At 37.7% G+C, this 14750-nt stretch overlaps 1 pseudogene; it reads left to right on the forward strand.

The window, feature by feature from the left end:
* The first annotated feature begins 881 nt into the window (after positions 1–881).
* Positions 882–1788, forward strand: LOC149180539 (glutathione S-transferase TCHQD-like; annotated as a pseudogene).
* The last annotated feature ends 12962 nt before the right edge of the window (positions 1789–14750 follow it).

The raw sequence follows: 14750 nt of genomic DNA on the forward strand, positions 1-14750 counted from the left end.
TGATATCAATCACAAAGTTGCAGTAAACAATAGATTTAACATAAGAAGTGAAGAAATATAACACTCTGGCATCTCCACCCATGTATACTATGAAGTCTATGGGAATAATCTTGGAGGAATTGGCATCAGAGAAGAAATCTGGATTCTGAGAAGCAAGAATGAAAGGAAACGGTTGAACTGTTAGGGTTGCAGAAAGATACTCTGTTTCCTCTGCCACTATCCATCCTCCCGGAACTGAATTGATAATTCCAATCTACGTACCATAGTAATAGAACACAATTGTGTTGTTGTCATATTTGAATCTCTCAATTTTGGGGTTCTTGACTCTTGTGTATATAGTCACTGTAAAACTCATGGTTTTGTAGGAATTTAAAGGTTTTCTTATGTTATAAAATCCTAAGCTAATGTGGGTATCTTAGAAAATAAGCATATAACCTCTTCCCTAATAGTTAACAAACGCCATGAAGCAAAACATGTTGCAAGGTACAAACACTTGGAAACCTAGGTAGGGACCAACTAGTCTCAATTTGTCTAATTTGTCTATTATATTGAATAACGATATATTGCTACTTTAAGAATCATCCAAAATAAAGAAAAGATATACCAGAGTATATATTTCTCTGAAAGACATTGATACACCTAAATTGTTGATTAAATGTAGCATTGAGGCTTCTCCAGTAATTGAATGCATCAAAGTGCGATTTTATAATAGATTACATACTGAATGAAAAAATCTGTCTTGTCTCTGAGAATAATTTACCAGCCTAATTTTTCCCTTTCACATTGCTATATGCATCACATTCATTGCTATCAGAAACAGTAGTAAGAAGCAGGTTTGTGAATTATCTATTGCAAGGTCTGTGAACTGTAAGGCATTCAATATGATGGATTTCTATTACCATCCCCTTTCACTTGACTGCCAAAAGGTATGCTTGGTGATGGAAGAGAAAAATACGAAGTATAACCCTCACATTGTGGATCCTTTCAAAGCAAGGAATTTGGATGCAGAGTTTTTCAGGCAAAGTCCTAATGGTAGCATTCCTATACTAATCACTACGGATCAAATATTCTATGACTCACTGACTATGATTCCGTAAGTTTCTTTCACCTACAAAATGTATAATATTTGAATTATTTTCAGAGGCCTTATTGATGTCTATTTAATGATTTGTATCCTATCAATTTTTATTGGTAAACAGGTACCTTTCCAAGATTGGCAAGCCTTTAGGCCATAAAAGGGTAGATCAGAGCAAGGTCTAGGAGTGGCTAGAGAAGATTGATTCATGGGACTCGAAACTCTTCACGCTAAATCACTGTCCAAGTGATCACGCTATTCATTTTTTTAGCAAATTCAAAAGGCAAGTTGTCATTACTCGTCTTGTGGAAAATCCTGATTTGGCAGAAAAATATCACAACAAACTTCAAACCATGCATGCCATGGAGGAAATGTTGAAGGATCAGGAGGCTTTGGATTAAAAAATGAATGAACTTATAAGGCTACTCAATGAGGCTGAGAAACAACTTACAAACACACAGTTTTTGTCTGGAGCTGAGTTTTCTGTCGCAGATTGTGCATTTATTACTGTGCTTGCCAGAATAGAGGTTTTGAAGTTGGACAAAGAGTATTTTCAGAAGCATCCTCATCTTATATATTACTTCGAGCAGATGAAGGAAAGACCAAGCTATCAGACTGTAATAGGCCCACATTCCACCTTTTTTGGAAAGATGGAAATTTTATTGCCTTCTATCTGTAATATGAGCATTAGGAGATTGCTACATAACTATTAGTATGCATGGTATTATTTTGTTTTCCTCTATCTATAATATGATCATGAGGCTGTTGCATAAATATAGTATGCATAGGATTATTTTGTTCTACATGATTACAGACTATATAGAACCCTCAACCCCTTAGATGACCAAGCAAGCAAGCAATACAATAGTATACTCGTGAAGCTTGTGAAGGGCCTATTGAGATTTTTATGCTAGTCGTGAAGCTTGTGAAGGGCCTATTGAGATTTTTATGCCTACTATAGAAATTTGGCGAGCTCTGTTGTAAACAGATTCATAGGGAGGCTAGAATTTGGAAGTGGGCCTAGCTATTGGTTAAGCCACTGGAACTATTGATTCCTTTTTTTTCTATGGGAATGTTAATTGTCTTTGACAGCGAGCATACGGGCTAAGATTTTATTTGTGACTCTGTTATATTTTCTCTGTAGTTAGCTTGATTAATGCAAACAGTGAAAGACTTGGCAATGGTACTTAAATCAGTCAGCTTTAGGAGCATCACAAGAACCAATCAGTATGCTATATAATTTCGACTTTAAATTACCATTACAGATCTTCTGACAAGTTATTCTAGCAGCATTTTCTAATCAGTGTGCTATGTAATTTCGACTTGAAATTACCATTACAGCTCTTCTAACAAGTTAAGCTAGCAGCATCTTCTAAGCACTACTTGAAGCATAATATCTTCCAGCATATTTCCTTTAAAAGATGTGACTGAAGTTGTTATCCGGTATTGGTAATTTTCAGAGGAAGTAATCCTTTCAATAGACTAAAGCAAGAAAGAACATAGAAGATATATTTTGTTACTATTGGGGGATAAAATGGAAAATAAACTCATGGCTTATGTCAAATGGAAGAAAAAATATGACAACCGTGTTTATATTCTTCTGAAAGACATTGATACACCTGTGATCTTTTAAGGCTATACGAGGCCATGATCTAATGGAAGACATTCTGATACACCTGTGATCTTTTAAAGCTATAAATTCTTTTAGCTGATTACTCTCCCAGGAAATAGTCCTACCACCTCACACACGCTACTGGCAAGATGCTTCCTTCTCGTATATTTCTATTCAGCTTAACACAACATCATTTCTTAATAGAATGAGACTGATGAACAAACACTTGCTAATAGATATTAGATTGTAATTCATATTGAATTTCATGGATAGGGTAGGTAAGGCATTTCAAATATGGTGAAGGATAAGGCATTCCAAATATAGAGAAGGTATTTCATTTCAATATGTTGATCAACTTACAACACAGTAGCTTATTCCCCAGGAATCACATCCCATTAGCTAGTTCCCCAGCCACACCAGACACTTTGTACCTAGGGCAGGCAAGATATGCCCGCTATGCAAACTGTGCCAATCCCTTTGAAGCATAGCCATATTCTAATCTAGCACAGTTTAGAGTCGGACTCCTTGGCTTACCCCTAGAGTTTTGGCATGAATTGATCTTTTCATAGGTTGAAAACTATTTAGATTTACACTTGTATCATCAAAGATCACAAATGGTTAATTCAATCAAAGTTGCTGGTTAACTAATGGGAGCAAATGAACCTGTTTTTGAGGCAATAGGCTCTCGCTTTGCTGTCTGTGAGGAAATTAGTGTTCCCTAAGAAGACCCTAAATTCAACATATCCAATGAATTCAAGATAAATGTGGTTCTGGCAGCATTTTATATTTCAGTGAATCCCATTCATCTCTTTCAAGAGAACAAGCAAGAAGATGATGATTTGGAAGGTAGAGCAAAGCCATTTGACCTAAATCAAGCTATCCATATGAAGGAAGAATTTGATCACAATGTGGACACATCGCTAACTATTGCAGATTCTGAAACAGAAAGCACAGTTGCTGTAGATTCTGAAACAGAGGATGGACCAGAAAATAATAACAGAGTTGAAAGTAGGAAAGAATTTCATTGAAAAAGAAGGGATATCCAAAGGCCCTAAGATACATGACTGAGTTTCATAAACAAACAGTACTGTTCTGGAAATACAATATGAGGTACTGGATTTCAAATTACATATTATAGATCTGATCAAACAGTTGGGATTTAACAGACTCTCTTTGCCAAAAAACTTAATTAACTAAGTACGGCAGATGAATACCCGTATAGAATCGCTCTTATGTTAACAGAAAACAAAGAATTACCTGTTCTTGTGTGGAGCTGGTTACCCTTGACGGTTAATTCATGTAGAAAACATTGCGAGACTTAGAAATAGCCTGTTTTAACACCCTCTTGGACATGCTTAATGTGTACATAGCATTTGAATTTCTATTCTTCTTATATCCCAAATCAAAGGTACCTCCAGATGAAAATTTGTGCATATTTACGCCAGATTTTATGCCTATATAAACTTCTGGTAGGAAGCACAAGGCTACACGGGCTACGTGGCCCTCATGTAAGGAAGAAAGACACGAAACCAGGGAAGAAAGACACGTTTCATGTGGCCCTCATCGGTTCAATCATTTGCCAAGAGTCTCATCGCCAGGAGGCCTAGCCTTTCATAGCCCCCAGCCATATCCTCCCTCTCTGTCTTCCAGTCAGTGGGAAAAAAATACATTTTTCCATGAAAAAAAACATATTAAACCAACGGAGGAAAACACCCCAATCGTCTAACATAGAATCAATGGATCAGGATCACACACATCACATTTTATGAATGTCTTTCTTAGAGGGAATGCCTTACGGCGTAATGATTGATCATCTAGTTTACTCTCCAAGTGACCCTCAAGCCTCTTCTTAAACCTTTCCTGTTGATGATTCAATGGCTGAGATTAAGTCCCTAATCAACTGCTAAGATTATATCTATCTTGATCCATGTTTTTTGGACCACTCTAACACAGATTCATATTAATACACATTAATATTTTATATTCCCTAAGTTTAGACTTAGGGACTCCATTAAAAATATTAATTATTTTAATATATCCTGATCTATTTAGAATCTTCCCAAACCCTTTCTGGGTATTGGACATCTCATGTGCCCCAACCTCTACCCCAAATTTCATGGCTAGAGAACATTCGATGCTACCCAAAATCAACACAAACATTTAAAAAATAAGGGATATTGGGAAAATTAATTTGGCCACAATTTTGACAACTTTTGGGAGCTAGGTTTCATGCCCTGGGGTCAGTTAAATTATAGGACACTTAAACCTGGCCCACAACTCAACTTTGAACAGAAATTTGATTAGCTCGTTCTCCCTCATATGAGCTCGGATTGGAGAACCATTTGCACTGCCACGATCAGGACGACAAGATCTACGCTATGGTCCTGATTTGAAACCATTCTGATCACTTTGATTTTTGAGCTTCCATGAGCCCTCTTTGTCCTGTGTGTGTCTCTAGAGCCACCTGGATCATCTAGAAGCAACAAGAAGAAGAAGAGAGGAGAATAATAGAGGAAGAACAACAGAGGTAGTCTTAGAAGGAGGAAGCAACACATAGACTAGAAAAAGAACAACAAACTTCAGAGATCGAAGAAAAAGAGTTGGAGGAAGAATATACTATCCAACCCATGGATGATGAACCAGGAACTCAGGAGGAACCTCCACTTATAGATGATCATCTTCCTTTCAAGGAAATGGGGATCACACCTCCACTGGCTGATAGGGTCATGGATATGCAGTGCAACATTTAATCAACTTAAGAAGAGGGTCATACAACAGTGGCATAGATACTTCCCCAAGGATCCTCAAAATCCAGTCTTGGTTTCTACTTAGAAGGTCATAACCTCCAACATCAGAAGGAATCCCAGAGCTATCAAGGTGGAAAATGTTTCATTCACAACAATGACACTAGATAATTTTGAATACTTGTTGAAGTAGAATGTCAGGTTGAGAAGATAACTTATTGCGGTAAAGAACATGTGGAACATCTTGTGTCAGAGAATCAACGCTTTTCATCACAAAGCTTCGTCACCGTCGAATGGAAGTAAGCCATTGAAGAAGAATTGGGGCCAATGGAGGACGCCAAGGCATGATTATATGATGAGATTATTCTTCTATAGAAAGTGGTGTCTCCTCTTCTTGGCATTCAAAAGAAGGCACAGGAAGTGGTGAAACTCCTAAAGGTAGAAAACAGAGCAGTCAATCATCTTCAGGAGTGGGCTTCCAAGTATCTAGATTCTCCACAACATTTGGAGAAGAAAGATAGGATTTTTGCAGATATGGATATAGATCAGTTGAGACTCCACCACCAAAACTATATGTGCCTTGGAGAACAGTCAATTAGTATTGTTGTTGCTTATATTTGACTACACTATGGTTTTGAGTCTCTAACACAAAAGCATGGGATGCCTTCAATAGGTACACTTGAAGCAATCAGAGGTAGGGAGATCATCTTCCTAGAGATCAGGTAATACATTAAACAAATCAAGCAGGAAACAAAACAAGAAGGCTTTGTAACCAAGGAAATTAATTTATAGTACACCATTGCACCAGTTAAAGATCATATGAATCTTTCATGGATGTGGAATAATGTGCAATCAAACTCCAAGAACATATTGATGGAAGCATTGGAGGTGAAGATGCGCTACATTTGGGACTTTCTAGTTCATGTCAAAGCCATTTGTATGGAGTTCAGAGCTTGGCACACTTACATTACAACTCATCTCCTTGGGGAAGCAAATGACTTATCAATTTGATGAGTCTTTGTCCCATTATAATTTTTTTCTTATATAGTCGTTGTCTCATTTGTGATTTGTCTTATGTAACAAATGATTTGTAATTAAGTCCAAAGAATGCATGTGGAATGTGAATAGCCACACATTGGAATGTAATGAGTCATGTATAGAATATGAATAGTCATAGAATTGAAAGAGGCATGAGGAAGCTCAAAGGTGATTGTTACTTGTTATAAATATCTCCTCATAACTCAAGCAAATGGCTTGGATTCTAGAGGTCTTTCCTAGGCTTTTCTTGTAATACATAGGAGATATATCATTCTTTGAAGAAGCAAGTTGTGGCTTCATGTTCCACTATTGGATACAATGTTTCATCTATGTAACATTGTACTTGGGATCTTACACTCTTAATCACAACATCAATGATCCGACACTTCTTGATAAATGTATCATATATATAGTAGGGCTATTCTTGTTATGTTTATGGTATATGTCATTTTAATCACATACTAAGTTAATGAAATAATTCGTTACTTAGCTATGGCCATTATTGAATAAGTGTTGTTATGCTTTAACGATTGTTGTTTATTATGTGGACTAATCTATAGGAATTCAACAAACCTTTCTCTTTCTTCCTGATTCCTCCTTTAGGAAAATACTATTACTTTTCTAACTAGTGGCTCGTTTTCCCTATTAGCCATGGAAGTATCCCATGTACACCTTACATTGGGTGTCTCACAAAGCTCACATTCTTGTTGCCCCAAAGAGGTGTTGTGTTCTCTTGTGTTTGATCATAACCAAGGCATATCTTTAATACCTTTCTAAATATGGTTGGACCATATGACCGAATGGGACTCCTACACCAAATGATGTGAAGACTAATTGGAACTTCACATTAGGGAGATCACCTTACAATGTTGGTGGCATACAACACCGTCAACATGACCTTAAAGTGAATGGAGAAACATACAACCTTATGCTCAATATGTGCTAAGATAGCTAATAGCAGGGATCAGATCATGTCAGCAAGAAACCTTCAACTGAAAAAGGAACATTGCTCTCATTGAATAGGTGATGGATACTGAGCTTCTTGTTAGTTCCATTAGATTTAATTTTTATTTTTTTATTATTTTTATTGTATTTATTTATTTATTCTATGTGGTTCATGAACCCCAGAGATTGGTGACCGCTACATCCATGAAATATGTGTACTAGGCACATTCACTTGAAGGGATCACTTCTTTCTAGCTTAACCACAAATTCTAATATTAAGGGAGTCGAGAGAATTGAACCTATGACCTATCAAGTGAAAATGTTCTTTAATGACAGGGACTCGACCAATTGATCTAATCATCGAAGCTATATCATTTTTATTTAATTCCATTGCTAACAATTTAATTTACTCCTAAGATTAATATTCTTTGCCATTGATGAGCTAATTCATTATGTGGAAGTAAGAAACTAGGGTCTCCCCACTTATTTGTTTTAGTTTTGTAGGTGAACCAGTCTGAGGGTTCCAATCTACTTTGGAATGGGAATTTATTATCTCAAGGTCTTGATATTTTTCCACACAGAGAACAAAATTTAAAGATGCTACATAAAGAGGGTTGCTCCCAAGGAAAATTGAAAGTTGTAGGATGGACTAAGCAAAGGTGGGGGCATTTTCTGGAAGGACCAAGCCAACTCCCTAGACAAGAACCAAAGATAGTGACTTAGACTATAAAATTCCTCAAATTTCTTTATTTTTCTATAATTTGAGCAGGAATTTTCTTGCTAGTTTTAACTATCATAACAATTTACAACAAGTTATTTGTTGGGAGGAGCTAATTAAATGACTAGATCTAAACCCCAAAAACAAGTTATTATTTCTTGCAATTTATACTTATATCTAGCCTTCTAGTTATATATTACCAGTTTAAAAGGGATATATGTTTGCTGGACCTATATTTTCAACCACCCAAAACAAGTTCTACAAGCCTATAAGTATATTACACTAGAACATGTAATACTTATTCAGGTTTATATCAATTTATAAGCAATATTTTCATGTTAGAGTTGAATTAATTGTATTTTACAACCATTTAAATTATAAAATAATATTCTAAAAAAATTGGGTTAATTAACATATAATAAAAATCTAAAAATCATTTTTTTTCAATATATATTCATTAGATAGGAGGCCCCAAATCCTCTACAATCACCCTCTAGCCATTCCATATCTTGGGGTAACTCCTAGAGGTGATATTCACATAGTATATTGGTTTCTTGAACAAAATAGGTTGTTGTCCTTGCCTTTTTATGCAGGTTTTGTAGGTTGTCCTTTAGGAAAACAAGAAATTTTAACTTATAATTCCTTAACTGTACTTCAAAATCGATAAATAAGCACATATATGGCTAGAGTAACTTCAATAGACTAAAATCCATACATTACATGGTATATCATTGAATTGATTTGGTTACTAATATCTATTGTTAAAAAAATTCTCTATTTTAGACTAAGAACAGTCCTCCACCCCATTGACTACATCTAAGGAATTGGACATAAACTGAAGTTACTAGTGGATATTTACAGAGTCCTCTCATGGTTGTTTATCTATATATGAAACTACTTGAGGATTATGTAAATTGCAAGTTAATAAAATGAGCTTTTATGGCTCTTTAAGTTGAATTCATACACATTAAAACATGAATTTAACTCATAAATTGCAGAAAATTGTAGAGAATAAAACCATAACAGTAACTACAAAACAACAAGTGATGAAGGATTTCACCCCTCCTGGGCTACATCTTCTGGTCCAGCTCCCAATGCTTGGTCCTCTTTCATTATGCTAAAATTTCATGATTACAATGAGTTACAATGCTCAAATGGTTTCAAAACCTACTCCAACAACTTAAGAGCTATCAAAAACCATGTCTAGCCTCTTTTTGCTCCCAAAAAGACCAAAAACTGAGAAATTTATGAGCTTTCCAAGTTTTCCTGCTAGTTGACCCACAATTTCGCCAAGTTCAACTAACTATCTTTCATTTTTTCTCCAATTTTCACTAATGAAGCAACAAATCGGCTCAAGGCCGGAAAACATTGTGGGACCGTTAATTTCTCCATTAACTCCGGTGTGTACCGATGATCACATGGGTGCTCCATGTGCCCTGGGGTTGGCCTCTGTGAACTATCTCCTCTTTGTATCGGCCCTTGGTCTCCGCGATATGGTCACATGGAAAATGTTTAAGGTTGGGGGCGGGGTGTGGAGCTAAGCCCTGGCCCTCGCTCCTGCTCCTTGTCATTATGGGCGTGGTGACCGGGGCTAGGGCTAGCCCTCGGCCACTTACCCCAATACTTTGTCCCATTAATATTTAAATAAACATATGGTGGGTCATTTACATAGGGCCCACCTTTAGCCTAATGGTGTATGCAAATATTTGTTGGTAATAGGTTCCAAGTTCGGTTCCTGTGGAGTGTAATTCAAATTTTCCCCAAAAAATTTCACAGCCACTGAGGTGCCATGTGGCAGCCTTTGGCTGGGCCACGTGGCAGCCTCTGGTTGGTCCACCTAACCAACAACAAATTGACCAATAAATAATCACCAACTCAGCATGAATAAGTATATGAAAAGTGGCGCGATGTCATTGGCCCTTTTTGAAGCCTAGTCATATGCAACCTCAGCAGGCCCAATCATCATGCCACGTTAGCAGTATGAACTTCTGACTTGGCATCCCTACACAAAATTTTTCCTATTTTCCAAATCGATCAGAACTCATTTCTAGGAGAATACAACATTTGTTTTCTGCGAAACGAGTTGCGTAGGATTCAAGAAGATGAGATATGTGTGGTCGTTCAAGTTTCTCTTCAATCTGGAAACTTTCATTTTTTAGCATATTTTTTAGCACCGAATCACTCCTCCCCACTGGAAGCTTTTGGACCCAAAAAGCTCTTTTATTAATGAACAATTAGATGAGGGTACAACCCCCTCACCCTTCCAATCTCAATCCATTGGAATTTTCTTGAATTCAACAATTTGAGCTTTTCATGAAAACTAATCTTTTTCCTTGATTCTGGAGACCCTGTCTTGCTGTTGTAGATACCATCTTGGAGCAATTTCCCAAAATTGTAGAAAAACAAATTTCCCTTGAAGAAAAAAACATATTCCTTCCTTATTCGTCAATCAAAGGAAACTTAAACAACTTGAAACTTTTCTCACCTTGAACACGGTCGACATGGCGATGTTTAGCTTGTCTTTCCTTGTCTTGCTTGCCCTTCTTAGGATGAGGTTGCAGATGCAATCTCCAAAACTTCTCGACCCAATGCCCATTCATATTACAATGGGTGCATATTTTTTGTGCTTGCTTCTTGATGACATTGTCTTTGAACTTGGAAGAGAGTATTTCTGCCTTGCTTCATTCCTACATTCAAACAACTCTTTCCTTTGCTGACACTTCTTATAGAAAGTGAATGGAACCATATTCCATAAAACTTTATTCAATGGATCATGTGTCTCAAAATCAAATAAACTATTTGAGTGAGGCTTATACCTTCCCTTGTTATCCTTTGAACCATTCTTCTTACGCAAGGAACTTGAATGCCAAGAAGAACTTGTCTTAGTCACTTCTTCAACTTGTTCATCTCTCTTTAGAGAGGTATTGCATTTCATGTCCTCCTTTTTCTTTAGAAACCAAGAAAGTACCAATTTCAAATGAAAATCCCAACAATTTTCCTCATCATGTCCTCTCTTATGACAAAAAGAACATGATAGCCAAGAGTTATCGCTAGAAGACCATTCTCCCTTTTCAGCATAGCCCAAAACTTCATATCGAGGTCTCTCCTTTTCCTCAATTGGATGGATAATGCCCTGATTTTTCACTCCAAGGCCTCCTCCCTTGCCTCCTCCCTTCTAACCCATCTTGGACAAGAGCTTTTTTCATATGCCTTTTCTATGCTTCTCAAAGGTTGCAAAAGAGCTTAAATCAACATTTTCATATAAAGAAACTGCATGTAAATTCTTACCATTTTCCTCATCTTTCGACTAAAGGAAAAAGATGCTCTGAAACTCCTTCCTAATTCTTGAGGTGTCTTCTTGGAATCTTGGCCTTTCTTATTTCAGCGCCTTGGACTTTGGTACTGATAGAACCTCATCCTCATCATCATGAGGACAAAAGGTGCAGACTTGGCCATCTTCCTTCTCTAAGGGTCTTTCTACACTGGCCTCTTGTGTAAGGGTTGTTTTGGAAGAGGATGATGATGAAGATGAGGATGGAGGTGAAGATGATGGTGAAGAATATGGTGGTTCATCACAATTCCTTTTTGAAGACTTGTCATCATCTCCTCCTTTTCCTCCAGAAGAACCCTCTCATTTTGAAGGCTTGGAGCTCTCACCCTTCAATCTTGAATTTCTTTCTTCACAGAGAACTTTCACCATATGGGTCATGTCAAGGAATTAATTTTTGAAAGAATTCTCATCCTTTGATATATTATCAAGTCCTCCTTCATGAGACATGCTTACTAAAGCTTTAGGAACAAATTTATGTGAAACTTGTGTTGGGGATTGTGGTAAATGTGCTCTCCTTGTCCTTGTCCCAATTTGTGAACCTGTACCCACAAGCTTTCCTTCTCCTCTCTTAAGCCTCAACCTTGTAAGCATCATAAACACTTGCAAACAATTAAATCCTCATAGGAGCAAAGAAAACCTATTCTTTGAGGCAAAACTTGGTATGTATATGAAACTGCTTGAGGATTATGTAAATTGCAATTTAATAAAATGAGTTTTTATGGATTTTTAAGTTGAATTTATACACATTAAAACATGAATTTAATTGATATATTGCAAAAAATTGCAGATAATAAAACCATAATAGTAACCACAAAACTAAACATGATGAAGGAGTTCACCCCTCCTAGGCTACGTTTCCTGGTCCAGCTTCCAATGCTTGGCCCTCTTTTATTATGCTAAAATATGATGACTACAATGAGTTACAGTGCTCAAATGGCTTCAAAAACTGCTTCAATAGCTTCACAGCTATCAAAAACCCTTGTCTAGCCTCTTTCTACTCCCAAAAAGACCAAAAACTAAGAAAGTAATGAGCTTTCCAAGTTTTGCTACTGGTTGACTCACAATTTCGCCAAGTCTGGCTAACTATCCTATATTTTCGCCCCATTTTTCTCTAATCGAGCAACAAATTAGCACATCACTAGTGCAAATTATGGGACCGTTAATTTCTCCATTAATTCATGTGCACACCGGTGGTCACATGGGCGCTCCACGTGACTTGGGGTTGGACCCCGTGGTTTAGTTCCCCTTCGTATTAGCCCTTGGTCTCAGCACTATGGTAGCAAGGCCAATGTTTAAGGTTGGGGGGGTCGGGGCTAATCCCTGGCCCCCGGTCCCACCCCTAGTCCTTGTGGGCATGGCGACCGGTGCTGGGGCTACCCCTCGACCCCTTACCCCAATAATCACCCCATTAATGTTTAAATAAACATATGGTGAGTCATTTACACAAGGCCCACCTTTGGCGCAATGGTGTATGTAGATATTTGTTGGCAAGAAGTTTTATGTTTGATTCCTGTGGAGTATAATTCAGACTTGCCACAAAACATTTCATGGCCACTGAGGCACCATGTGGCATCCTATGGCTGGGCCATGTGGTTGCCTCCGATTAGTCCACCTAACCGACAAGAAACTGACCAATAAATAATTGCCAACTCACCACGAATAAGAATATGAAAAGTGGCACGATGTCATTGGCATTTTTGAAGCCGAGTCATATGCCAACTCAGCAAGCCCAGTGAGCATGCCACTTTAGCATTACAGACTGTTGACTGGGTAGCCATGCACATAATTTTTCTTGCTTGCCAAATTGATTAGAAATCATTTCCGGGATCATACGACGTCTGTTTTCCGCGAAACGAGTTGCACTGGATTCAAGTAGATGAGATCTACGCGATCATTCATGTTTTGCTTCAATCCAACAAATTTCATTTTTGAGCATATTTTTGAGCATCAAATCACTCCTCCCCACTGGAAGATTTTGGACCCCAAAAGCTCTTTTATTACTAAAAAATTAGATGAGGGTACAACCCCCTCACCCTTATAGTATTAATCCACTGGAATTTGCCTGAATTCAACAATTTGAGCTTTTCATGAAAACTGATCTTTTTCCTTGATTCTAGAGACATTGTCTTGTTGTTGTAGACACCATCTTGCTAAACTTTCCCAGAAATTGCAGAACAACAAAATGTTCTTGAAGAAACAATCATATTCCTTCATCCGTCATCAATCAAAGGAAACTTAATCAAATTGAAAATTTTCTCACCTCGAACACTGTCGACATGGTGATGTTTAGCTTGTCTTGCCTTGTCTTGCTTTCCTTTCTTAGGATGAAGTTGCGGATGCAATTTCCAGCACTTCTTGACCCAATGGCCACTAATATTACAATGGGTGTGTTGTGAAGGTAAATCCCCTCTGCGGACAGAGGCGATCCCTACTAGCCCAAATGGGGTCTAGCAAAAATCAAACAACGCTAACACATAGGTTCCTAATTGAAAATCAAAGACCGATGATGAGGGCCTACCTGGATTCCAATGCTAGTACTTGTAGAAGAGTCGTCGCTCCCGTTCCTTTGCTCCGACCGGTCACAATCCCCATGATCCTCGTGAACGGACACCTGCACATGCAAAGAATGACACAAATACAAGCTTAAAATCCAATAGATGCAACTAGATATCAATCAGAAAGGATATAACTCAATCATCATTACAAAGACAATAAAAGTGGAGCCATAATGATAGTTGTCTATTATTGATAAAAAAAGAAGAATACAACCATAGTTCTGACGTCAAATCCTCCTTTGGTTGGGTGATCAGCAGCACATGCCTTGCAAAGCTTGTTGGGAATGGGGAACAAGCCTCTCTCTCCTTGGTTACTTGGACAAGAATCTCCTCACTTTAGATTTAGCTACATGGGAATGAAGAAGGCTTCTTGTAGCATGAGCTTAGAAATTCTTAGACTTTGGGACTTTGAATTTGGAACTTGGAGACTAACTTGTCAAAGGCAAAAGGAAAAGCTTTTATAGATAGAGGAGAAGGAGTTAGGGCCATCCACAATATTCATGGGATTGGCTTTATCACTATGAAGCTTCCATGAGAGGTGGAGAACTACTTCCCTTATATGGAGATTCAAAACCCAACTGAACTAACTCAAGATGGAATCAGTTCATGAATAGGTTAGGAAGAACCTTCGTAAGTTTGTTTGTTAAAAACTTTACCCAACTGGGATGGCACGAGTGCGACTCTAAGATGGAGCACCAACTGGCACGCCCTCTTTGGAGGATTTCCCCTATT

This window comes from Pinus tabuliformis, chromosome 3_2 (genome assembly GCF_031772625.1).
Source record: "Pinus tabuliformis cultivar Carrire ecotype Pingquan chromosome 3_2, CPIR1, whole genome shotgun sequence".
NCBI lineage: Eukaryota > Viridiplantae > Streptophyta > Pinopsida > Pinales > Pinaceae > Pinus > Pinus tabuliformis.